At 42.4% G+C, this 27,541-nt stretch overlaps 1 protein-coding gene across 1 annotated transcript in view; it reads right to left on the bottom strand.

The window, feature by feature from the left end:
* fgf22 (fibroblast growth factor 22) overlaps positions 1–27,541 on the bottom strand; it is a 34,999-nt gene that overhangs the window by 6,140 nt on the left and 1,318 nt on the right. The gene's annotated exons all lie outside the window — the stretch shown is intronic.

Here is a 27,541-nt window from a genome sequence, read left to right as displayed (position 1 = left end):
CTGTGGATTTTGTCCCCCATCACTTACATTGAATAAAAAACCTGTCCTTTAACATGCTATCCTTTAACTTTATCATCTGTGTCTAATATCATGCAGATGACACCAACATAATACATTCTCTAATGTGGCGCTAAAGATGCTACTAACTGCTCCTCTCTACAGGATGGCTGCTAATACCATCAGTCTACTGTTGCTGGTCTCAAACACACATCTGCTGCTCCCATCTCCCACACAACTCACAACTATCTCAACTTTTTTTTTTTTTTTCCTCAGCTCTGAACATCACTAGTCGTGCTTACCAAGTGAGGTCATCTACTTTAGGCACGGAAGCAAAGAACTACAAAGAGTAAAAAGGAGGGAAAAAAAGACAGGGAAGGTAAACAAACACAAACTCCTGTTGAGTGTCTTTCTTCTCCGACAGGACCGTGTAAATGAAGCCCTCTCTCCACCCGCCGCAGCTGCAGGGAAGGAGGGAATGCCTCAGTTGAGTCCGTCTAGGTATCAGCGCAGCTGCACCCCCATCATTTCTACGTTACCTCTGATCCTCTGAGGAAACATTAACACTTTGATGGCAGCCTCCTCTTTACGAGCTGTGTTTACAAACACCGGGTGTGCTATGGTGGCACCTGGAGCGTGCAAGGGACTCATAAGCAATTAGCTGAGGCCCGGCTAGTGATTGGAGCGCTGCAAGGATTTATGGGGGATTAGTCCAGGCCAATGAAAACCGCTGGTGCCTGAAAGTGGTGCCAGCAGTAATTGCCATTATTTGCTGGTTTGAGTTCCAGGCACAGTAGGTGTGTTGGAAGCATGTTTGTCACATCTGAGACATTGCAAGTTGGCCATGAACAGTAACGTCTCAGGTTTTAAAGGTAAAAATTTGAAATCCTTCGAACTAGAAAATAGACTGAGATTAATCAAAATGTTAGAGTTGTTAATGCAGGCTTTATTTAAACAACATTTTGGTGTAGGAATTAAAGGCTTCTACTGGCTAGTGATATGTTTTTCAGGCTTTTGTTAGCAATCATTTTGTGAAACACTTCAACAAAACTCCCCATGTCTTCCTTATGGCACATTAAATATTGTCCTTTCTCTCTTCAAGACTCATAAGACTAAGGTACCCTACATGTCTCTTCATTCATACGTGGCGGTGTAGCAGCCAGCAGACACAAAAGATCTGAGGACATAAAATGGGGATTTCACATTGTCTGGAGGAATCACTTGGGCTCTCGACGCTTGACCACACATCTATAAAGACCAGTTAGATCCATATAACTCACAGTCCACCCTTTGAAAAGTCACTCCATTGTGTTCAAAGCCTGAGAAATCAGAGTGAGGTATTTCAAGCTATTAGAGGGTTTTCCTAACTGCTGAAATCCAAAGGTCACTTTACTAGAAAGAAGGCTTAAGGTTGAGTTTAGCCTGCAGACTTGAATAAATGTGCTCTATATTGATATTGTTTAATAGGAGTAGCCTACACATTTTTAACTGGATTTGTTACAGCATTAAAAGATGCCTAGGGATTTGCTTTCCCCTTTAAAACCAACTTAATTTTGGGTTACATGGACAAATAGCCTTTGAATATGCATCATTTAAAAATATTTTATAATAGTATAAGTGCAATCTGGAAGTATTCCTCCTTTTACTGACTCCAGTTTAATGACATATGGTCTATAGTAAGTTGTTAAGGAACGGATCTATACAGACAAGCAGGAATATGTAATTTGCCTTGATAAAATCATTATTTATGATTACTTTATGACACTTATTTTAGAGTGATTGCTGACTATATTTAGAGAAAATGAAAGTGGGAACTAAACAATTTTGAATAATTTTCATTCAAGAAATGTTTCAAATCTTTTCAACAATATCACGATAAGACAGAACAGCGAGAAACAATGGAGACAAATTAACTCTTTGTTCCCTAGTTGCATTGGAAACTGAAGGTCACTTCTTCTCCGTGTTCTGCTGAGCAAGTATCAACTGATGGCCCTATTGAGCTCATGAAAAAGGTTGGCTACTTTTGGCTTCCCACTTGCAATTGGCAAGATCTCTTAACCTTTGACATGTTTTGGCTGGGACTGTCAATAAGCTCAAGCTGCCATTACAAGCAAATCCTGCATTATACATGTCTAGTCAACTGTGGACTTGCCATTTATTTCTCCTCTATGGGATTTTTAAAAGCATAGAAAAAGTCTTTTACCCAGTCTTTTTTTTTACTCTTTCTTTTCTTTCCGTCCCCCATTTTTTGGACGTTAGCCCATCGTCAGATCATTCAAGCCTTTTCTGACCTTGGAAAAAAAAGGCAGAAAGGAAAGAGAGAGACACTCTCACGGGGTTCCCTTTTGTCAGACTCATGGTATGGGGGAGGAGGAGGGAGCGAGTACAGGGTGAAGGTGCTGGTTATAAGATGGGGGTTTGGGTGGTGGGGGCAGGCGCTTCCAATGGCTCCTTCCCCCCTCCTAATAAGTCTTTGTTACTCACCTGAGAGGTGAAGAGCTAGCCAAGATCTTATTAATGACCAGGCATTTTCAATAGGGCTCTACAAAGTGTGGCAAAATGGTTCCTTCCATCACAAATTTAAAGCAGAAAAGAGTGAAAGACTGAGCAAAGAGAGTGAGAAAAAGAGATTTTTCTGCTCCTTTCCTCCTGTCTTCTTTTTGTTCCTTTTCCCAGGTCTTTAATTTCTTGGGTTGCCCCCTTGAGCAGCCCTCCATGGCTCAGTGCTCGACCAGAGCAGAGCCTGGGAATCTCGGAGTTCCCGCTGTGCTCCTGCTCTTGATTGACATACCTTTTCAATTATTTCACAGTTTGCTTGCTTTTTAAATGAAGAGGGCCCTGTTGTTTTTTTCCTTCTGCCCTCCTTTTCAAAACACAAGCTTTTCATGTCGGGTCTGGGCTGCCGGGCCTAATGGCTGTGACCAGCACCTTTGATCTGCCATGACCCCCTCGAAGGGTCTGGTACTGGGCGAAGCAGCCGCCTGTGTGTATCAGCACAGACAAAGGCTGCATCACTCACTATTGCTTTAAACACCTTGAGAGATTACCATGAGAACAGGCGCTCTAGTGGAGGCCTTCACAGGTGGTGTGATATGGAAACTTGCATGTTAACCCTTGAATGTACAGTAAAATACCAACCAATGATTAGTATGGACTTTTTGAGTGGATTGGTTTTGTTCAGTTAATTCCAGAGGGGAATCGGTAACCTGCACACAATTTACATTTTCACCTAAATATAAGGAACAATGTTCATGAACACCACTGCAAAATCTTCAATGTTTTTCTCTTCTTCTTTTTTGCTAGAAAATAATATAACTCCGCAACAAATAAATAAAATGGAGGCCATTCTCACTAATGCCTTCCAGGTGTGTCCATTGCGCACTGATATCCACTGGAAGCAAACCTGGCATTCATTTGAAATGCTTTCAAATACAGCTTACAGTTAGCTAAGCTTTGAGCGTTGCTTGCACTGATGCAGAGTTTTTGAGGTCGAGCACATCACTGTCTGTTTAGTAAACTCCTTCATCACGCATGTCCTCCATCTTGCCGTCCTGGTCTTTGCTAAAGGCCTGAGTATGCTTCAGGAAAAGTGCTTGTTGAGTCATCTTACAGCGTTTGAAATCTCCAACAATCACAATATTTTCTGCAGAAACGGGGTGACTGTTAAAAATGAGCCCAGTCGTCTGTGCAAGCAGAATTTTACAGCCCATTATTAAGTTTTATTATTAGGCCGCCTCTAGTGGTCGTAGTAATTATAGCAGGAGCAAAAGAGGGCGTCAGGTGACAGAGTATAAAGAAAGAGTGACAAGGTTAAGAGGACATTGGAGTCGATGGATGCATTGACAAAACACAGGACTTTCTCACAGAAGAAAGTTTTTCCTGTTTCGAAATCAACAGCCTAGTCATCATCATCATCATCATCCTCCAACCTTAAGGAAGTAATTATTTTAACCCAAAACCACGATCTTTTCCTAAACCTACCCAAGTCGTTTTCGTGCTTAAGCCTAACCAAGCCGTGACCGTTCCATAAGCTAAACCAAACCACGTGTTTATTATTGTAACCATGACGATGAATGTCCGGGATGCCACCGCCCTAGTGGCACTACTTCAGGAGACGCTCCTATGGGTTGTATCAGGGGGCAGGGACAAACAATGGGCTGGAGGACATGGTGACAAATGGCCAGGTGTGCAGAGGTGTGAAAGTAGGCAAGATTTGAACTTCTCAACTCTCTTGGTTAATTATTGAAACAGTTACTTCAGTCACTCTTCATCTGTAGAACTGAGTGTAACACCATGAATTTCTTTGAGGAAAGACTGGCCAAAAGTGTGCACCCATATCCCTATCCCTATTTGAGACGACAAAGACATGCAAAGGAAACTCTGGGAGAAAGAGTCGGGTTGGCAGTCAGGAGAAAGCTATGGTTGTAGTGTTTTAACCCCACCTTTGAGTGTAGCAGGAGGCACAAAGATTTTTGGATTTAGACATAGGCCAACTACATGTTGTTCTACCTAGTCAGTTTGAAGCATACCAGTTTTCTTGTGATTATTCTAAATATGCTTGTGTCTTTAAAAAGAGAGATCAGTTTAACCTGCAGTCTGAAAGGCAGCCAAAGAAATTTAAGCAATGTTTGCACACTGTCCTTTCATTTAATAGCCTATAAAGGGTAATCATGACATTGATTTGGGGCAGAGGCCATTGTTTATGGCCTGACAACAAAACTGTGATGACTGATCAAATCCAAGGCAAAATGTGTGTCAGCAAGAATCCCTGCTTCTGTTTCAACAGCTCTGAGGGCACACAGGGAGAATAAAATGCTCCAACCTCTCTTTCAAAAGTGTGATCCTTGAAATATACAGTATATTCCACACAAGTTTAAACTGGGACTGATTTGGTGATATTATCATTATCAAGATAACTCAAGATAACTCATAACTCACTACATGCAATTAATCCAATTTGAACAAACTTCATGCCTGTGTTACATTCCTCTATCTTCTAAAAACTTCATATTGATTCGTAGCTGACAGATGAATGAATGTTTTTGTCAGGAGGCTCATATACCAGAAGTCTGATATTTCTACTTTGCAGCATATGATACTGGGTCAGTGATGATCTCATTGCAATGAGTAGCTAATATGAAAGCTGATCTTCAATTTGCTGTGGAAAAATGACAGTGCTGCTGAGAAGGAAATAGATCATTTTCAGAGAACACAGTGTGCTGGACTTAAATTGTTTGCATTTTTAACTGGGAGAAGGTAAATTATGAACAGTATTTTTACATGATTCAATGCTAATCTTCAGTCTTTGGCTACATGTCTTTCTAATGACCTGAACAGAGTACAGGGTCAGTTCAGGGAGGCACAGGCAGGAACAACACAGACTCTGTTGACTGAAACCAGAGGATATAGAGTGGAATCACAGAACACAAATGCACAACACATACACAAAACATGGCCACCTGATGAACCATGGCGGCTGTGGTCGACCATCTGACTTTCTTCTGATAAAGTGCACTTTATCAACCAAACATTTGATACATGGGACATATCCACCAAGTGCACTGAGCCCTTCACTATACTGTATTTTCCTCTTTTCTTTTCCAGTCGCATAAAATCATGCTCATTCTTACACCTGTGTAAACGCCTCCTCTATTGAGTGCGCCAGATTGCATTTCTTCTCCTGCAGCCACACACAGCCACCAGCCTCTGACATTTGCTTAAGCTGGGGCCTCACCAGGATCATGTCATTGTAACAGACATCTCTGAATTAGTGTAATACACATTTGTAATGCAAATGAGACAGAAATCTCTTCTATCACATATGGTAATTTAAAGGACTATAAATGTTTGTTTTTTTCAATAATAATGTGTCAAATGGCAACGTAAAGAGATATGAGAATGTGAAAGGGGTCACTACAGATAACCTACAGATAATAATCACCTGAATCTCCAGCTCCCCTCAGCTTCACAGAGCTTTCTAGCAAGTTTCAGCTCATTGTTTAGCTGTCCAGCTCGCAACCTTCTTGGTTCACTCTCAGGGCTCTCACAGCATCATTTTTGGTCCCAGCAGGCAGCTGCTTTCATTGGAAAAGCTCTAAAAGCCCACTGTACACCATCTGATCAGCACCATACGGCAAACAGACATAGTTAGTGACTAGCTGGCGAACATAGTGGAGGATTTAGCAGCTGAAGAGCCAGATATTCCTCTAAGTAGTTGGCAGACACCAAAACAGGCAGTGAACATTGGACTTACAAGTGAGCGGAAATACGACTCCAAGTGAATGCTAAAGTTGCTGAATGTGTAAAAAAGCAACTTTTTGCTAACGAGTTCTCCACATCAACTTAAAAGGTGATGATATTTCCACTGCACCTAAATAAAATTCACTTGAGGTTTTACTGTAAACTTCTATTTTTTGCTACTAAATGACAACCTCATAGAGATTTAAACAATGACCACTAAATCTAAATAAATACTCAGTTAGTGTAAGAGGGATGAAAGTGCTTATTGATTCCTTATTATCACTGAAAACTAAACCTAAATTTCATTAACAGGTAATCCAATAAAAAAAAGGAGTCATAGCTGGTAATTGTTTGATCACTGAGTAGCTCATGGGTTAGTTTAAATTAAATACAGCAGTGATGTGCTAAGACCAAAGAACACTAATTAATGAACACTTGGTCAAATGCTGCAGGAAGTCGTGTGGCAGCGCTCAGGCAGGAACTTGTGAGCGTTCAGCACTGCTGGCCACGCCCTAGTGAGCGATGTCAGAGCAGGTGTTTTACATCTGCTTTTAAAGGCAAAAATACCTGTTTTGACATGACTGATTGGAGTGCCACAACGATTTTCTGCCCTGTGTCTTAAGTGACATTATAATTTAGGTCTTCTTTGACTGAATTACTTTTTGGGCATTGCAAGGATAAGTCAGTTTATATAAGCAGTTACATATTTTTTATGTTCTTCTCACATGCCAGGTATACATGTATTTTCTAGAGCTGTTATGCCAAGGTCAGTTCAATTTAGGTTTTCTGTCAACCAGAACCTAGGAAACGGATGGTCTTATTTCTTTATAAAAGTTTGGCAAAAAAAAATCTTTCCAACAACAATGAAACCTACTTAGGTTTTTATAAAGCTCTTAGGAGGTTCAAGATCAACCTGAAACATTTTGGTCAACGTCAGGGGAAGCTGTTTTATGCTCTTCATTCTTAGGTTTACTCCCACAAAGGTTAGGCTTTATTATTTTGGTTAGAGTTGAGGATGGAAGGTTTACTCAGGGTTTCCCCTTTATTTATGTAAAAACACCCTGGTTAAGTCACTGTCCACAATGTTTCATACACATACTGATGAAATGATGACATTTATTTTTGTTTGAATAAGTGTGACCAGGCTCAAAATACATATGATGCAATGCCCTCATTGGTTTAATGGACCGACCTGTTCTGGACAGCAACAAAAATTTACAGTCTCTTTAACAGGGGCTGTGACTGCGTCTCTGACTGCACTACTGTTCCAGGAGAGGATTTGTATTTTTGTTTATACATATATATATATATATATGTGTGTTTGTGTGTGTGTGTGTGGCTCTGTGTTACAGAGCACAGCAGCCTTCGGTCTTGCGGCAGCACTTCCCTCCATTCCTACAAAATGTAACTGTCTTTCTCTCCGCCTGTCTTCCATCTAGTATCCTGCTTTCACCGCCCATTTTCTCCTCCGCCATACCTCTCTGGTCTCTCTGTCTCAGTCTGGGTCCCTGCCTGGGTCACCCCTCCACTCCCTCCCTACCGGCCTGTCTGCACCAGGTCTCCGGACATGCATCATACCTATTAACTTTCACAAGCCTGGGATGATTTATTCATCCCTTACCAGAAGCTATGAGATATGTCTGCAGCTGAACCCAGCCGAGCTGAGCCGAGCTGGACCGATCACACACACAAAAGTTGAGACACACACACACAAAATGCACAGCCTGCTGTTACAAATCTCATGTTTTGTCACTTTGTTCTACTTTTGCAATAGAAGCAAAAAAAAAAAAAAAAAGATAAAATAAAATAAAATAAAATAAAATAAGGTAGAAAGCTAAAAAAGAAAAAAAAAATCTCCAAGGTACTTAGTAATGAACTGACCAACCTCAGTCTGATTGTCCACCACATGCTCGTCAAAGCAACACATCGAAGCCAACATGCCAAGTAACTTGGCCCCGAGACCTGATTCTGTTCCTCAAATGAGCTCAGACCGCCTGGAAGTCTGAACAGTGTTTCTCTTGCCTAATTTAGCTCTGAATTCCTGGACAGTTAGGAATCCTGCAACTCACCTCATGCTGCTTTGATCAAACAAAAAAAAGTACATAATTTAACTTTAATTCAACAGCAAAGGAAATAAGAAACAGGATTATTTTTGCATGCTTGTGCACTTGAACCTTCCCAGACCTAAACATGCTGTCACTTTATAAATCGCTCTGTGAGCTGTCATTTGAATCTGACTGTATACAGTGTCCTCTATACCTGAAGAAAGTAGGACACAGAGAGACTGCGGGATTTTTGCGGGTACATTCCCTTGCAGGCGGCCAACCCGTCAAAAAAACAAGGACGATGGATAGAAAGGACAGGAAGAAAGGAGAGAAAAGAGGGCTGCTCGTCCCTGCCCACATATCACATGCTGTTCCCACATTCCATTAAAATCTCTGGAGGGATGAGAGTGAAGATGAGACTGATAAGATTGTTTTTCTCTGGTCTTTTTAATCTCACTCTGTATTCAATGGCCAGGGTCTTAAGTTCAGTCATGTTGATTATTTTTATTATTATTATTATTATTGTTGTTGTTGTTATTGTTATTATTGTTATTATCATTATTACTGCTACTATTATTATTATTATTATTATTAGCTGTCAAAAGGCCTCATGCAAGAAATTCTTGTATGAACAGCTTTGTTCTTAAAGTCATTTTAAGAAAATCTGTTGCTGTAAAATAAGTCATGGACTGCTTTGCTTTAGTGAGCGTGTATCTTCTAAGCATCTAACTTAACGTCAAACATTCTCTCTTTATTTCCACACTCCTTGCAGCTCTGCAGGATTAGGGATATCAATCTCTTTTATTATTGAATGGGCAAAAGGTCATCCCTGAAGAACTACCATTGCACAAACTACAGAAGGAATCTGGAAACAATTTGAAGTGCACTCTTGCAGAGTTTCGCACAGGCTGGTTTTCAGGCTGTTCCCCTTGCTTGCCAGACTGAGCCACTGAGGGAGGTGTAAAGCAGAGACAATCTACTCCTCTACAAGCCCAGTTTTTTTGAGCCTGTGAACAAGCCACATGGTCGTGATCTGCTGAAAGCTGACTCCCACACTCCCTCTGCCCCAGCCCCGGCCGCAAGGGGTGACATTCTCTCACACACAATCCAGAGGCTGGTCCTCTTTCAGGGCTCGCACTCGGCCCTGTTACCCCCACCCTTTCATACGGTGCTGCTGGGAGAAGTACTCCAGGGATTAGCCCAGCCAGGTCTTTCAAAGGCCATTAGAGCAAATTACAGGTATCCTGTTACCAGTGCGCTGGGACAGGCCAGGTGAGGGGCGCAGAGGCCAGGCGGCAGAGCAGGGGTCAGCTTGGGACAAAAAGACAAGGCCACCCTGGGCCCCACTCTATCGGAGTGTCTCCCTGGCTTCACAAACTGGTAGACCTGCATCTATGAATGGCTCACTTGATGGGACCTCAGAGACATTGTCTCACCACCGTAACTTTAGCCTTTTTTTCTTACTGCCCCCCCACCACCACTCACCCCCCACCCCAGACCTTGCTCTTCCCACCCTGGTTTTTCTTGTATTTCGATTGATGTGGGCATGACTTTGACCAGATAAATGATCACACAAAATGAAAAAAAAATGTAAGGTTTGACTGTAATGCATCACCACTAGACCTTTATATTCATGACCAAAATGCTGCACACACTCAGTCATGTCCTGGCTACACTATCAGCATGCACCACACAAGAAGCCCTGCCGTGGGTCAAAGATTTAATTTGAATTACATTAACCATTTCTACTTCAAACCTAAATTTAAATTGTAATGGCAACCACACAACCATTAATCTGTGTTCTGTCAATGAATCAGTACGCTGCGGGCATCATGAGACTGATTCTGTTGATAAAGTCATGGAGATGGCCACAGGGAGTTCCGCATCCTGCCATTTTCTCTGGACTACGCACACACACTCTCGCCCGCACACATGTGCCTCTTGGCCACTTGTGCAGGCCGCACAACTACACACACATGCCTCACCCTATACAAACCACTGGATGACAATCTAGTGGAGGAGATGCGGAAGTGTTTCATTAGCCAATTACCGCTGGTAGATAAAGCCCGCGTTCCCACAGTCCGCAAAGGCCGGGGGTCAAATGTGACCAATTACCCTCCATCCCCTCACAGGACAGATTAGTCTGTCTGATTTATCCCCAGACAGGCTGACCCAATACTCCAGAATCACCATCCACATCTGGATACATCTGTGCATGTTTGTGGGGAGGCAGTTGTGTGTGTGTTTGAGAAATTTCACTCTTCAAACACACTGCTTATACAGTCAGTGAAACTACAATTAATATACCAACGGGCAGTCAATGTGAGTAGAAAGAGACATGTTGTGTGAATGACAACGACAAAGCTCTGAGAAAATCTCAGTTTGACTTACATTAGTAACAGGTCAAAGAGTGGAGCAGTACTGAAATCTCTTTCTCCATCAAACAGTAATTAGTGTACTTCCATGTCCTGTCAGCATGCACTCCATGGTAGTTTTACCACTGGACACAAACTTCCTTGGACATGCTAAGCTGTGATTGTATGTAATGGGACATCAATCAGTTCATTAAGGACCTCCAGGATGCTGAATCAAAGGGCAAAGACCCTCTGCTGATCAAACCCCAAATTTACAAGCTTGATGGGGTTAAAGGTAAGACTAGAGGACAATCTGAGGGAGTGGGTGAGTGGTGGTGGTGAGGGATGGCAGAGGTGAAAAAGGTTAACGAAGGCAGTGTGCACCCTGCCTATTCGTCTGTGCCTGTGTGGCAGTGAGGGGCCGCAATCTTACCTTCCAAGAGGCCTTTTCTTTAATCAAGGAGGGAGAACGGGGAGGGCGAACTGCCTCCAAATCATGCATCACATCCGTAACAAGCGAACGGCAAGCTATCAAAGGCTTCACAGATAGTTACGAGCAGATCTGCCCACTGAGAGCTTTGTGACTCACGGCTTCTGCAGTTTCCTGCACTTTGCTACCCTTGGAGGGGGATCCACATTAGACTGAGCTCATTCGCCTGTGCAACTAAATTGCTGGTGAGTTGCATCTGTGGCTGGTTTGGATGTCTGTCCAGACCAGATTCACCCACTCAGATTGGAAATGTTTCCTACCTACCTAGATTCCTAGTTTAGAAAAGCTAAATTTGTCCAAATATTCACTGTCATATTGGAGTTACAGTAATTACGAGTTTACCACTCCTAAACAATGATCAATATTAATACTGAATATTAAAGAATAGATCAATATCCAATTTTAACTACAATGAGGAAGCACCAGTATATCCATGCCCATGCTGACTTGACCCATGCTGTCAAACTGGCATCATCAGGTGATGAAAAACTTAAATTCTTTTGAACAGAAAGCTTGCATTACAAACGGGCCGTGTTGATTGAAGGAAGTGGGCATTTAAGAGGCAGCGGGATCTAATTAAAAACTCTGTCCTGTTGCAGTGTGAGAAATGTAGCATCCTGTGTATTTGCAGCTTGACCCATATTAGAGAGTAAAACTCAGCAGAGGCTGCTGTTCTTTTTTTAATCCATCTCTTGATCCCCAATTTTATATAAGTGCAATACTAATGTTGGGACTCAGTCATTCAATAGACCAAATGTTTCTTTGCTCCACTGGACAAAGGAATTCACACCCCACAGTTCCTCACGGTTCACACCTGGGGATGACCCTTCCCCCCCATGGACCCCACTGGCCAGCCAGTGTGGGCCAGCGTGTGACATGTGACCCCCTAAGGTGTCACAAACAAAACCAGTCTTCTAGACCCCTTCTCTCTCTCTTCCCTTCTTGGCTTGCTCTGGAGAGCAGCTCCAGCCCTCTCCTCTCGGTTCTTCAAAGGGCAACAAGGCCCCAGCCCAGGTCAGCTCTGCTACCTGAGAAACTAGCTCTCTCGCCGGCCTGCAACCAGCAGCCTGCAAACACTCTTCTCCTCCACAACAGCGACCTGCTTCGGATTAACTGTGAGTGAACCAAATCCTCTTCAGAATCAGCGGCTACAACACAAGGTCAGCTGATTTTCCAAGCAACAGGAGTCGTAGCAGAGTTAGCATGGAACAGCTAACTCTGTGAGGAGAACAAAGGAGATACCAGCAAGCAACACAGCCAGACAGGACTTTATTCCACCAGGAAACCCCCCAAACTCACTGGATTTTACAAACCACTGGAAAGGACCTCTTTGCTTGTTCCAAGGATCGGGTAACGTTAACGGACTGGGCCTAACCTCTCCCAGCACAGCATAGCACAGCACAGCATAGCTAATCAGCAGAAGCCTTAACTTGTTAATGTACTTGTTGATTGATGTCTTGTTGTTGTAATGTTTGCTTAGGTTGTGGTCAGTCATACAGTTAATCGAGTACTCGTATGTTCACACACATAGCAGTACGTCTCAGTCCTAGAACCTGCAGGAAGCTAACCTTCCCCCTCTAACCTGGTACCTTTAGATTACATGAGCTAGGCTAACAAAGAAACTCACACCTCCCCTCTCACACACACTAGGTGGTCTCAGCGGCCATTTTAGTAGTTTCTTTGTTTACCGCCATCTTTGTAGTCTTCTTTGTTCAGGTCATGTGGTCACAGTGACCACTTTGAGTCGGCCATCTTGCCTTTGTCTGTGTCCCCACAGACACACACACACACACACACACACACACAGACACACCCACACACACCTGTATATGCTAGATTAGACATTGTACTTTACTCTGCTCCATTGTAAATAAATGCCTTTTTAAGTATAACTACTGGTGTGTTTAATGTTGCATAAGCGTGAATATTGCCAACCTCTACTCGGTAGAATTCCAATCCTTCAACTGTAACTTACTATTGATTTGGTAATTTGGTTATAGTTAGTAAGCTAATGGTTAATCAGAGTTCCAGATTAATGGTAATAAATTGAGACTAAAACCATATTGGCTATTTTGCCTATTAGTTTAGGCTGGTGCCCCGTGAACTTTAATTCATTTTAAAGATATTATTTAATATTAATATTTTTAATATTAATATTTCCTTAATTTGTGATAGCCAATAAATTGATAAACAACCGAAATCTAACACATTTGGTGTCCAGCTCATGAGGTAGAGTACTGTTAACATAATGGTGCCGCCCGTGTGAGGCCGAGTACTAATGATTTCCAGTTACTAATAGAGCTCAGACCCAACATAATGGTGCCCCGTGTGAGGCCGAGTACTGTTGGCAAATATTCATAATTGTGCAATATTAAATTCATAATTTGGCCAAAACCGCAAAGGTTGAAAACATTTTTTTTAGTCCACCACAGGAGTAAACGTCCAGGTGTACTTACAAACAAGTGCACTGTGGTGAGAATTGGTTTACTAATTTTACCTGAAGTAATATTAGACGTCCTCCAGTTATTAATAGCTAACACTTAAGCCTTAGTATCAAGAGCCTGCTATTGTTGCTAACAATTCCAGTTGAGTTTATTCTGTAGGAAATGTAAGAACCTCAGTTCAGCATTTGAATACCACGTGTTCAATGCTATCTAGTAAAGCTGTCAGAATTGCTGCTCCCTTTAACATTAAACACTGTGTGCCGACAGCCCTGTGTAACACAGAGAGCTTATACCTGGCTGTTACTGCCAAGCATTTCAGCCTGAGTAAGAAATAGAGCCTGAGATAGAGCCACAGCGTGCTACCAGCCCTGTGAAACCCAAGTTCTGCACCTAGCTGTTACTGCCTTGCATTACAGCCTGAGTCAACTTGAAGAGATAATCTTTGGACTGTTACTGCCTTGCATCTCAGTCATTGCTTTTTGAAACATTTCTTAAGCAGACAGTAAACCTGCACTTGCCTTTACTGTCCTTAATCTTTATGCCCACTAGTGTAGCTGCCCCTCCTCCAAAGGAAGCTACCCCCCATAGTGTAGGCCACTGCATTGTTTAGTTAGGCTAGTGTACCACCAAACTACACTACAAGGTGTCTGCCAGCGCAACACCGCAGCCAACTATATTGCCTTCTTGTTTTGTGAAAAACTTGTTTAACCTCCCTCTTTCCCAGACACAACAATGGAGAACTCCTGTGTAGAGCAGTTTATTTCTTCCCTAGCACAGAGCCTGAAGCCTGGCTACCTAGAATTTATCAGCAAGTTAAATTCCAGTGAGTGCAGTAAAGAAATAGACTTGCTACTCAGTGACAAAGGTGATGCTCAGACTGCATCCAAAGGCCCATTGTTAAGATGTGTACTGTTGAACTTCCACAGGCAAACCAGCATTTCACTTCAGAGCCAAGCAGCCCTAGAGGAGGAGGTAAAATCGCTTAGAGCTCAAAATGCTTTTCTCCTCCAGGAAGTTAAGGAAGCTAACAAGAAAGCCATGCGCTACTTAGGAGACCTGCATGCAGCAGAGGTAGACCTCTGTTCACACAAGGAAGAATTGTTAAGGGTTAAATCAGAATGCTTTGCTCCACCACGATCGGTCAGTGCTTGTGATTCTGGTTTCTCTGCTTCACACTCTTCCCTTAATGACAGGTTAACTCCGCCTCCACTCAGAGGATGGGGCAAATTCCCAACTGACCCTAAGTCCTGGGAAATGAAGTCAGCTCCTCAACCTCCACTGAGAGACAGAGGTTACACCCACCTGACTTCCCATCTTCCTGAAATTGACACTGAAGAGACAGGTAGTTTATCCGGTAGAGGATATTCATGTTCCCATCAGCCACTGATGCATAACACTTTCACCTGTGCTCACCCCTCCAACAGAAGGACCAAAACTTTTCCGGACTGTTCAGCCTCCTCTCTGCACCTCCATGAGAGTGATGACTGCTGTTCAGCTCCTTCCTCTAGTCCAGCTAGCATAGTCTCGCCTTCATCAGTAGGGACCTCACAGTGCCCCCGCCTCGAAGCGCTTGAGTTATTAGCAAAGGACATTGAACATTTTGATCCAGACAGCTCTGATCAACATATTGAAAACTACTTTAGGGAGTTAGATCGCAACTTAATTGATTTGCCCCATGCAACCCAAAGGGAGAAAACTAAACTTGTGTGGAAGACCAGCTCAAAAGCAGTCCACAAGTTTATGCAATCACTGCCTCCCAGTGTCAGAGATGACTACAAAGAGCTCTGTCAAGCACTGACAGAAGAATTCTCTCCTGCTGCGGATGAGATAGAATCTTTGGTTGCAGCTTCTCAAATCAAACACTCCCGCCATGAACATCCCAATGACTTTTACCAACGTTTGAGGCATGCATATTTTCAGGGTAGGAACACACCAGGCTTAGAGCAGAACTCCACCTTCAAGTCTTTGTTCCTACGAAACCTCCATCCCTGTGTACGCACTCATGTTACACTGATGACGCATCAAGGTAAGCCCACCATGCAGGAAATAAAGAAAATGACAAAAATGGCTTGGGAAACCATGGTCAATTCCAAGGCAAGGGGGAAAACAACTGAGCCTAGCAACTCAAACACCTTAGCGTCACACAGACATGTAACCTCAAAAGATCACCCTCAGAACAGATCGAAGGGGGGTGATAAAAGGCCACATATGGGTGCTGAGCGTAACCGCCACGCCCACCAAGTGCGTAGAGATAGGCACTCCCACAACAGGAGCAGGAGACGGCCTTACGCAGAAATTCTGGCTCAGACACAGGACCAGTCAACACATGGATCAGACAATGACCACGTCATCTCTGACCATGTTAATTCAGACAGTGACAATGCCTCTGAATGTTCTTCCTTCAGCTACTCAAAGTGCTACAGCTTTGTGCCACAGGTTAAAGAAAACTTAAAGCACCGGCGCTCCAGAGTTCGCCGCACTGAGTACTGACAGTAAGTAGGCTCAGGGTACCTTACACTCTTCCAGATGGACTCAATGGGTTTGTCAGCAGCAGCAGCAGCAAACTAAATTCTGAATCAAATCAGATACAAGTTTAGGACACTGCATATACATGGCACACTCACCCAGACACTCCAAATCTTGTCATTCTAGGTGCCACCCTCTATATCTCACCTTAACAAACTAACATCACTGACTTTCCTGTCCTCACTAACACCATGAGTAACTAGGAAACATGTTAGTTGTTTTACACTATTCGATCATTGTGGTTATTATCTGAACTCTGCTTTGTAACCTGATTGTTCTTGCTTAGCCAAGATAGATAGTGCTGACAAATGCCCGGATGTTACCCGTTGAATGAAATGACAAATGGACTATACATTATGCTCTCAGGATGACACGTCAGGTGGCATCCTGACAACAAAGGGGGGACTGTTGGGACTCAGTCATTCAATAGACCAAATGTTTCTTTGCTCCACTGGACAAAGGAATTCACACCCCACAGTTCCTCACGGTTCACACCTGGGGATGACCCTTCCCCCCCATGGACCCCACTGGCCAGCCAGTGTGGGCCAGCGTGTGACATGTGACCCCCTAAGGTGTCACAAACAAAACCAGTCTTCTAGACCCCTTCTCTCTCTCTTCCCTTCTTGGCTTGCTCTGGAGAGCAGCTCCAGCCCTCTCCTCTCGGTTCTTCAAAGGGCAACAAGGCCCCAGCCCAGGTCAGCTCTGCTACCTGAGAAACTAGCTCTCTCGCCGGCCTGCAACCAGCAGCCTGCAAACACTCTTCTCCTCCACAACAGCGACCTGCTTCGGATTAACTGTGAGTGAACCAAATCCTCTTCAGAATCAGCGGCTACAACACAAGGTCAGCTGATTTTCCAAGCAACAGGAGTCGTAGCAGAGTTAGCATGGAACAGCTAACTCTGTGAGGAGAACAAAGGAGATACCAGCAAGCAACACAGCCAGACAGGACTTTATTCCACCAGGAAACCCCCCAAACTCACTGGATTTTACAAACCACTGGAAAGGACCTCTTTGCTTGTTCCAAGGATCGGGTAACGTTAACGGACTGGGCCTAACCTCTCCCAGCACAGCATAGCACAGCACAGCATAGCTAATCAGCAGAAGCCTTAACTTGTTAATGTACTTGTTGATTGATGTCTTGTTGTTGTAATGTTTGCTTAGGTTGTGGTCAGTCATACAGTTAATCGAGTACTCGTATGTTCACACACATAGCAGTACGTCTCAGTCCTAGAACCTGCAGGAAGCTAACCTTCCCCCTCTAACCTGGTACCTTTAGATTACATGAGCTAGGCTAACAAAGAAACTCACACCTCCCCTCTCACACACACTAGGTGGTCTCAGCGGCCATTTTAGTAGTTTCTTTGTTTACCGCCATCTTTGTAGTCTTCTTTGTTCAGGTCATGTGGTCACAGTGACCACTTTGAGTCGGCCATCTTGCCTTTGTCTGTGTCCCCACAGACACACACACACACACACACACACACACACAGACACACCCACACACACCTGTATATGCTAGATTAGACATTGTACTTTACTCTGCTCCATTGTAAATAAATGCCTTTTTAAGTATAACTACTGGTGTGTTTAATGTTGCATAAGCGTGAATATTGCCAACCTCTACTCGGTAGAATTCCAATCCTTCAACTGTAACTTACTATTGATTTGGTAATTTGGTTATAGTTAGTAAGCTAATGGTTAATCAGAGTTCCAGATTAATGGTAATAAATTGAGACTAAAACCATATTGGCTATTTTGCCTATTAGTTTAGGCTGGTGCCCCGTGAACTTTAATTCATTTTAAAGATATTATTTAATATTAATATTTTTAATATTAATATTTCCTTAATTTGTGATAGCCAATAAATTGATAAACAACCGAAATCTAACACATTTGGTGTCCAGCTCATGAGGTAGAGTACTGTTAACATAATGGTGCCGCCCGTGTGAGGCCGAGTACTAATGATTTCCAGTTACTAATAGAGCTCAGACCCAACACTAAATTACTGGAATGAACATGGGAATGTTTTTTTTTCCCATCCCGGTATTTCCCGTCACCGTCATCAATCCAATATGACATGAACGCAACATCAAACTTGCCTCCTAGTGTGATTGACTGTTGTGTGTTATAATTGTATGTCAGCTGCTTAACCTTTTATGGATGCTATTAAAAAAAACAATTTACTGTTATTGCTTGTATTTTCATATTGAAAAGCACTCAGAAAACTCTTCCATTTATTTTGAAGAGTACTGCCAAGCATGAGTGTGCATGTGTGGCTCAGGTGCGCAGCAAGGTTCCAGTGAGTGAGCACCAGGACACAGAATATTCTCTGTGGCCTGAGCTTGCACCATATTTACATTATTAAAATGAGATGGGCATACAGGGAGGTGACAGAAGGCACAAGAGTGAAATCAGGGCCATGTCAGAGCTGTCACTTGCTCCACTGGTCAAACGGCCCTGACCCCAATCCTATCCACTGCAGGGGAGGAGAGGGGGAAATGGAGACAGCAGGAGGGAGATAGATGGTGATAGGTAGAGAAGGGTGGACAAACAAAAAAAAGAGAGGAGATGATAGTGAAAGACATGTGTGTATATATATATATATATATATATATGTATATATATATATATATGAAGAGAGATGGGTACAGAAAGAGCGCCAGAGGTATCACATTTGCCCACCTGGGCAAAAATGTGGCAAAAATGTGGTGCTTCACATGCATTTGAATATTTTCTTTGTCTGCTTGGTTATGGATGACTGCAAGAAGAAACACAGCAGAAACACTTCTAGTATGACACCTGCAACTTTTTCTTTCTGAGTCATTCAAAATATAGATGCAAAGTTTTCACATACACACGGGGAAATGTCAGAGATAATTGCTAGGATGTTATAACCCCTTTTTTCATCTTCGGAGTAAGACAACTAGCTAAGATGAAATGTGTAATAGTTCTTAAGCTAAAAGGAAGCTGCATTCTGGGCAAAGATCTCAGTGTCCATACAGGAGTGGCCTGTTGTATGGTGTGGACGGTACTGCCTCAACTATATCACAGCAATGTTCTTTGCCACCCTCTGTGTTCTAATGAGGAGCATGGCCTTCCAGACGGGGGAAAAACACCCGTGTGCACATGTGAGCGTGCGTGTAAACACACACACGTGAATGTGCCTGACTTGAGTGCAAGGTAAGGTCTGGTTCATATTAGCCATTAGGGAACGGAAACGCACATCTTTTTCAGTTTAGGGTCCACTTCATGCTCCTGCAGTGGCACAAGTATAAACACAGGCGCATGCGTTCTAAATGTACACACACATTCAAAGAGCCCTGACACGATACTCACATCCTGCTCGCGGTCGTTTAGCGACATGGCCTCAGAGATAAAAAGCAGGTACGGCTGGTTGTGTGTAATGCAGTTCAGAGAAGACGCTGTATACAGTCTCAACCTGTTGGTATGCGTGGACCTGCGCTGGAGTCGCTGTTTTTAGCCTTCCACATTTGCATTAATTATCCTACTCCTACTCTCAGGAAACGCATTTGCAACAGTTATTCAGTCCAGATATTGACTTCTCTGCTTCAGTCTTCAAGGCACAGGCAAAGAACTTCAGCACAGAGGTTTCTCTCTGTCAAATATCATCTAAATCCAAGATGTAATCCAAAATATCTCATTTTCAAATGGTTTGTTTAAATATAATTTTTTCTGTTTAAGCTTGAGCGTGCGATAGGTGTACACTGTTTCCACAAAGTTGTCCATATGGTCCTCATTTCTATGTTGTGACCTAGGATGCGCGTGGCCCATATTCAAATCTAAACTCTGCTCTATGATTTACAACTGGAATGTGGACCATGTGTGTACTCCAGTTCAGATTGGGGCTTCAAGATTGAAACAGAGAAATTTGCTTTATCTCAGAGTCATAGACGGTGACTATAAAAACTGCTGTGTGATGATGATGATTAACATTTTGAATTTAAGATTATTGGTGCTTATATTCTGTTTTCAGCTGTATGAAAAAACAATCAGAGTCACTCATAACTTGAACTCACCACCTGTGTCTGGATTAATGTCACTATTAATCATCTGAGCCCTATCACTCATGCTATATGATTAACTTTTTCATTGCTCTTGGGATCACAATGTTAGTAGATCAGTTCACTAATTTGTCCAAACTGAAATATCTCAGGTTTGAAATATATAAGAATTTAAATGTTTCCAATATTGCTTTTCTTTATAAAGAGCGGTACATCTTCGCAGAGCTTCTAGCTTGGCTGTGAACTGTCTTGTATAAAATTGGGCGACATCATCTTAACTCACACAGAAAAAGGAATACTGCACATGACACAATGCTTACATGATGAGGAATGTTGGGTCAGCTCAGGCTTTTCCAGAGTGATCAGTTAGTTATAGTAAACATGTTATTTCCACTGATGATGCTTAGCAATATGCAGCACCATTTCTCCACAGATGTGTCATGATTTATAAGATTTCCAGTGTATTACACATGGGCAGGAGCTGTAAACTAGATTTTTATGACTTGATTGCCTCACAGCAAGTCAATATTTAGCCATGCAGATTGACAGACAGGTTGTGGTTGCGCTGTTTGTGTGTGTGAAGTGTTTGTAGCTGAGTGAGAGAGAGAGATTAAAGTCTATTGAAAGTCCAGGGAGCTCCCATGTGCTGCTGTTAATTATAACTTCGCAGGAAAAAAAGGGTGGAGAGCCCCAGATTTATCTGAATGTCACCTATGAGAAAGATTGAGACACTTGATTTTACTGCCTTTTATTGCTTCCTTTATGACCTGAATCAAATCCTACAGGGCGAGATATCTGTCTTTCGGGCAACAGGTGCATTACATTCCTACTATTATTGGTTCCTAGTCCCAGGATCGTTGTGATTTTTAGGTTAAACTTGAACACCTTTAAACTCCTGTAGCTGTAGTCAGTGAGCCATAGCTGTATTTAGGGATGCCAAGTTGTTTCTTTTTTCCCTGTCTACAGCAGGGGTTCTCTTTCAGCTTCTTTATTCCTGGGCCAGTGGTTAAACGCCTTCCAAGACATGATGTCTGGCTCAGTTTGAGCAGGGAGGTGAGAGGCTTTATTGGAAGGGTCAAAACAAAACCATTAATCTGTCTTGGTCTATCTGAAGTTGAGGCAAGACCTGTCTCCCCTGACTCAATGGGCTGATTATGTCAGTGCATGTGTGTGTGTGTGTGTGTGTGTGTGTGTGTGTGTGTGTGTGTGTGTATGCATGTGCATGTGTAGGGTCCGCGATGTGAGTGGCGGCGGCTCCTTGGTGAATATTTCCTTTGGCGAATGATTTCAAACATGTGGTGCTGCATGAGTAAGACTAGCTGGCCGACTGTTCCCAACTGATCTAATTAATACTCATTTTACACCTTTTACAAAAAAAGCACTCACAGTAATAACTGCACTAATGTGTTCTCATTGAGCGAAAGGTCAAACTCTTCACTCCCATTTTAAAAACGTACAGTTTGGCTGTGACCCTGTTCAATATTGCTTTACCCTATCGTAATTAATTGTGCCTTGTTACAATGGTGTATAAAGCAAATAAATCATTGAGGGAGTAGCTTTTGGATGGCAACAGATAGACTACTCATGGGAAAAAGATGGAAAATAGAAGTAAGTATAATTATTTTTTCTGGCCCAAACAATATTTGAAGAGTCAAACCTAAATCTTGCTGTATTACACTCTGTAATCATTTTTTATGTTAACACTATTTCTTCAGAGAATTTCAAAATCATTATATTTTAACCTTGTATTCATTTTCATTCTCTGCTTTTTATAGGTCTTTCAGAACCTCAGTGCAAACATCTTTTATCAATGGCTCTAGGGTCCAAGTAGCTGGTTACTGGCACTGTGAAGTCTTCTCCTTTGTGTTCCCTTCACACCCACAGGATGTCCAGAACTGTGGGATGTTATAAAGGAATTGGCAGCTGGAGCCAAAGTCAGACTCTATAAACCTGCTGATGAACCCAGTAAATCCCAGGGAGGAGCCACAGCCAGACTGCTAAAGGTTGTTAGCTACTAATTGCTACATTTCTAGAGCCCATTCATGATATCAAACCCTGGTGGCAGAAACCAGCGATGCCCAGCTAATTAGGGTGACACTGACACTCTTGTCCTGCAATGTTCCCAGGACAGTGATAGTGTGTGTATTTATGTGAGGGATTTAACATGCATGTTCACCATGCATGCGTGTGCCAGTGATTTTTATTTAGCTTTCAGCCTCTTAGTACCAGGAACAGCTGACAAAGGGTCGATTTTCATTTTTCTCCCACAGACTGAGGCCGTGTACAGTCCTTATTGGGGGGATAATAAATGCATGATTCGTGGGATTTTACCCTCCTGTTGGCATCCAAAATGTCCACGAATCCCCTCTCAGTTGAGACGACCCAGAGGAAACCTTACATAATGCCTAATGAGCAACGGGAAACGCTCCAGCACTCCTCTAGCCTTTAATTTCCACCTCAATACTGTGCAGAGCACGCCCCAGCCCTTCTCCTAGCCTCATTAACATGTGTATTCTCCCGATTCAAAACACCAAAGCACTTCCTTCGGCCAGGTGCTTCCCTCTTTAGCTCCTCCAACCCCGGTGCTGTTGATCCAGTCATACATGCCCGTCTGAGCTCTAACAAAATTGATGGTGAGTCATGGTGAGGATGTAGAAAAGACTAAGACAGAATAAACTTTCTTATACCTTTAAAATGGCAGACTGAGCGGAACAGACATTTTGTGATGTCTGTCGCTTTGGCATGTTAAAGCCATTGTCCCTAAATTGCAGCCTAGATAACACACGAGCTGATGATGAAGAGCAGAATGGAACAGAAAAAAACTGCCCTCAATAGAAAATAACTCATCGTCAGCATCCTCTGTTTGTGCATTGTAAAAGTGAGTACCCCACTTGACGAGAGCTGGAGAGTACTGTATAATAATATCTCGTACACTAGTTGCGTACTGTTGTGTAGCTAACTTACTGACAACGCTAACATTAGCTTGCTAGTATAGGAGCTGTTTTGAGTCAAAATGTAATTCTGAATATGCTGGACGACACATCTGAACTGACACTTGATCATAAAGCCAGTAAATTTCACATTTCACAAAAATTACACAATGTACCCCAAATTACAGACTGTTCATTGACGTTAAGCCAAATTACCAAATATTGTAGGTTAGGTTAACTTAACCCCCCTAAACTTAATTCTTAACTTAATGAAAACTACTAAGAACATATTTCTCCATGCATGCATAACATAATATTACATACATTTACAAAAGATTGGCAATTCAGTGTTACCTATTGTGAAGTCTAAAACTGTTTGTGATGCTATAGTCACTTCTTGTCAGCACTGTTTATTACTTTTGATTGGCCAGCCCCACAAATGTCTCCCAGCAACTGATTTACAGGTTTCTAATTTCTTTACAAGATAAGACATTCATTTAGTTTGATTGGTGCCACTTAATTTAGTAAATCATTCATTTAAAAGTAGCTCACAGTTACTAAGAACTTAAGAATGACTTTACCTACAAAGAAAATTATGACCAGCTGGTGCCACCCAGCCCTAGTTACATTTGGTTTATTTAGATTTGTTTGGAACTAAAGAACCATCCCCACATCTGTGATTAAAGGTACAAATTAATCAATAAACTCACAAATGAAATGTGATGACTTAAACAAAATTACAAATTGTCTATATCGTCTAAATTTTACTAAAGTATGTGCAGATGCTTATTTTCATTTATGCCAGTCTGACTATGCTGTCAGACTGGTCAAACCCTTCAAGTGGATGTAGTCATCTGTCTGCAGCACTTGTCCTGTCCTTTCCCATTTTCAAATTCAACTCAGTCTCTCCTTGGTGAGTGACAGTTTCCCCTGTCTACAACAAGTTTGAATAATTTCCACAACATATTTCAGTGGGGTGGAAGATTTTCTTCCCATGGGTCCCGTCCAAGCCAAATACACTCATGAACTCGGAAAATTCTCACATCAAACAGCAAGATGTTGCACACCAAGGGAAATTTGGTAAACACAACACGCCCTGGCTGTGAGGGTTGCACGGCTGTAGAGGCAGAATGGAGCTGGTCTGGCTGTAGTGACTTCTGCGATTCTAGTAGGGTGGTGAAGTGACCTTATTTCCTAAGGGTGAATGGGCTGTCACTACCTGGAGACTGCACAAGCGTTTGATGCCTTCAGCCCCACACGCCCAGAATTTAACAGTCCATCCTTTAAAATTATATATTAAAAAAAATGAAACATAAAAGAAAATATATGCAGTGCGGTGTCCCAAAAAAAGAACTAAGAATTAGCAAAACAAAATAGGAAAAGTGGAATAGATAGAAAACAGGCTTCTAATTAAACCCATAAAATTACAATTACCCTACATTTATTAATTGAATTTGACTTTAGTGACTCTACATGGAACATTTTTTTTCTTTCTACTCTCTATTCCACACTACTCAGTTGAATGATTTGCTGTTACAATTGATCATGAAAAGCTTTCTGGGTGTGCCCGCTGCAGCTGTTGTGCTGTAGCAAGGTCTAATTAACAGGCTATGACCGATGACCCAGGACAGGATATGATGCATACCTGCCTCTGGAGCTTTTGTAAACACTTGGTTGTGTTTTTCCCCTCGATCATTTTCTGCTTTGCCATAGGTCAAAAGGAAAACATGTCGTGGTCCTCCCTTTCAGTCCCTCAAACTACTGTACTTTTTCTCTTCTTGTTGTTAGTTCAACAAGTTTTTTTTTTTTTTTTTTAACTTTGCTGATCAAGTGGTTTGTAATTATAGGTGGATCTATATTTAGAGCTTGTGGTTTCAAAGGCTGTAGTCAGATAATAGTTGGTTCATTTATCTTTTATGATTTCTATCTCTCTACTTTGATTAGCAAATGTTTTACTGTAAAAGTCCAGTAAGCTTACAACAAGCTTGATTTCTGATAACGAACCTCAGGAACAGATACCTGAAACACCAGTTTATGTGTGTAGATCTGTGTAGATATCTGTGTGTGTGCTCGGATAAGACAGGATATTTTTCTCATTTTGGAGATGTAACTGATACACATTCAGCCTGTCCTCCCTGTTGCAACTGATAGTTTTGGATTACATCACTCTGCAAAAAAGAGCATTTAATCTCTTATTCGTCCTTTAATAACATCTGGTTAATGACTCCTGGGCAATATTGTTTCATGTCATACCAACAGCTAATTCCTCATGAACTGAAATGCAAGACTGGTAAACAGAAATGTACTTATTTTCCATGTATGTTTTACATTTTCTCTATCTCCCTTCAACTCCGTCCAGCTCTCTCATCCTTTAAACCCACCATCGCTCTAAGTCAGACGGTCTCCCTCTTCCCTCAGCTGTTCCATGCCCCTGCTCCACTGGGATTGATACAATATTTTCCAACCTCAATTAGCAGAGAGCCTGTTGACTAATTCCAACTGTTTTTGCACCTGAGAGGGAGCTGTGAGTTGGGGCTGGAAAAACTGAGTGGGGTGGAGGTGAGGCCCGGGGCCTGGGTGTAGCAGGCAGAGCTGTCGGGGCAATATAGCTGTGTCGACAAGAGTGTAAGGGCAGCACAGAGGACAGAGGAGGGGTCGGCCAAACTGCTGGGCAGCGTTCGTGGAAGCCGCATTCAGGCTGAGGACAGTTGTGAGCTGATTTACAGCTTGTTAAACTGTGCGGGGCAGCGCTATTTAAAACAGTAATCCACAACATTTTGTGTCTGTATCTGTCTCTGTAGGTGTGTATGTGTTTTTGTAAGCACTCCAATCATTCAAGCACATGATTGCATGTTTACATTATACTATTTTACATCAGACAGGAAAAAAGTTTTCAAAAAGTATCGATAGAATCTTAAAACAGAAATACATCCTCTTTCCTGCGTAAGACGTTGCGGTCTAGTATCTGTGCCAGTGCTCTCGTCATTAAATATGTACAACTTCCTGCTTGTTCCACCACTCTAATCTATAGCATGGCCACCATATCAGTATCAAGAAATTTCCTGGAGGCTTTAAGTCTGCTTGAAAACCTCCTTATGTGATGGAAGTAACGGTAGCCTGGCACAGAAATAGAGCGAGACCTCAAAATGGCCTTAAACCAAATCTGTCCCATTGTGAGGCACAACCACAGACTCACCACAAGGTCCATTTTTATTAAATTTAAGGCAAAGCCTACATGACCCCTGATTTGGCACTGTGTGCTCAGGGTGAAGGTACACACCCTCGCTCTGTGTGAGCACAGAAAGAATCGTTCTTTCCACCAAAGGAAATGAGAGGATGATGGCTAAAGTGTATGAGGACATTGCATTTAAGGGGACTGCACTTTTTCATAGAGAGCAACTGTAACTACTGAAGCACGAATGACATGAATATGGCAAGAAAAGGCATGATTTTCATTATGACCAAAAATCTTTTTTGTTGCTTTCCAGAGCCTTTGAACACTTGTTTCTATTTAAACTCCCTCTTGTTGCCAAGTTGCTACCAGTCTTCCAGCACGACTTCTGAAGTGTCAGATTCAAGCAAAGTTCGAGAGTAATATTTTATTATGGTAGCTGACATACATTACCATTAATATGAAAGAATAATGTCCCAACTTGGATAAGCCCACTGGACCAATTCTAGCAGTAATAATTCATCTGCGCTTGAATTCCTACCAGTGCGTGTGGTTTAAAAAAATTCTGCCAGGTGACTAATTCTGCCAGGTTAACAAATGTCACCCGGTCTACATCTTGGAGCTCTCTGAAACAGTGGCATCAGACTGATTGGGCTGTTAGCTGTACGCAGCAGCTGCTCCTGCCCCCAGTAGCTGTATGGAAAAATCTGACTCACCCACTTGCATAAAAAAGCATTAACGACCAAATACATAAATATTACTGTCAGAGGCATAAATGTCTCTTACGGCTATCCACTCAGTCAGTCAGCCAGTGACTAATGGGGAGGGAGGTCAGATCATGACCAGAGTCGACTCATCTGACCTGGTCAAGCATAAAAGACACCCATTGATGGACGCACTGAAGAGGCACTGCTGCTCTATGAACAACCCCTTCTCAGGTGTCCCTGAACCTCAGATTGTGTATAGACTGCAGGCTTACCAAGAGAATAAAGTGGGTCTATCTGGGTCTGCTCTGCTGCATACTTAGTTGGCACACTGGTAAGTGTTGTCCTGTCGGAGCAGGTGCTAAGAGGCAAGAGAGAGCCACACTGGTAGCAGTTTCAAAAGAAGGACTTACAGCTGTGTCCATGATCGCCTGAAAAATGTGGTGGCAAAGGGCTGTCAGCACAGAAAGCCCAAATGTTAATGCAGGTTGCCTTTAAGAGGCAAACTCACTGCTTTAGACTGAAGTTGCTATCTATGCGCACGAGCATGGACATACAACAATTAGAATGTACACAGAATAACCTCTTAAATCTGACTTAAAACTGCAGTTTCAGTA

Source organism: Seriola aureovittata, chromosome 6 (genome assembly GCF_021018895.1).
Source record: "Seriola aureovittata isolate HTS-2021-v1 ecotype China chromosome 6, ASM2101889v1, whole genome shotgun sequence".
Classification (NCBI taxonomy): domain Eukaryota; kingdom Metazoa; phylum Chordata; class Actinopteri; order Carangiformes; family Carangidae; genus Seriola; species Seriola aureovittata.
The sequence above is the reverse complement of the archived record's forward strand: the minus strand, read 5'-3'. Positions and strand labels throughout refer to the sequence as shown.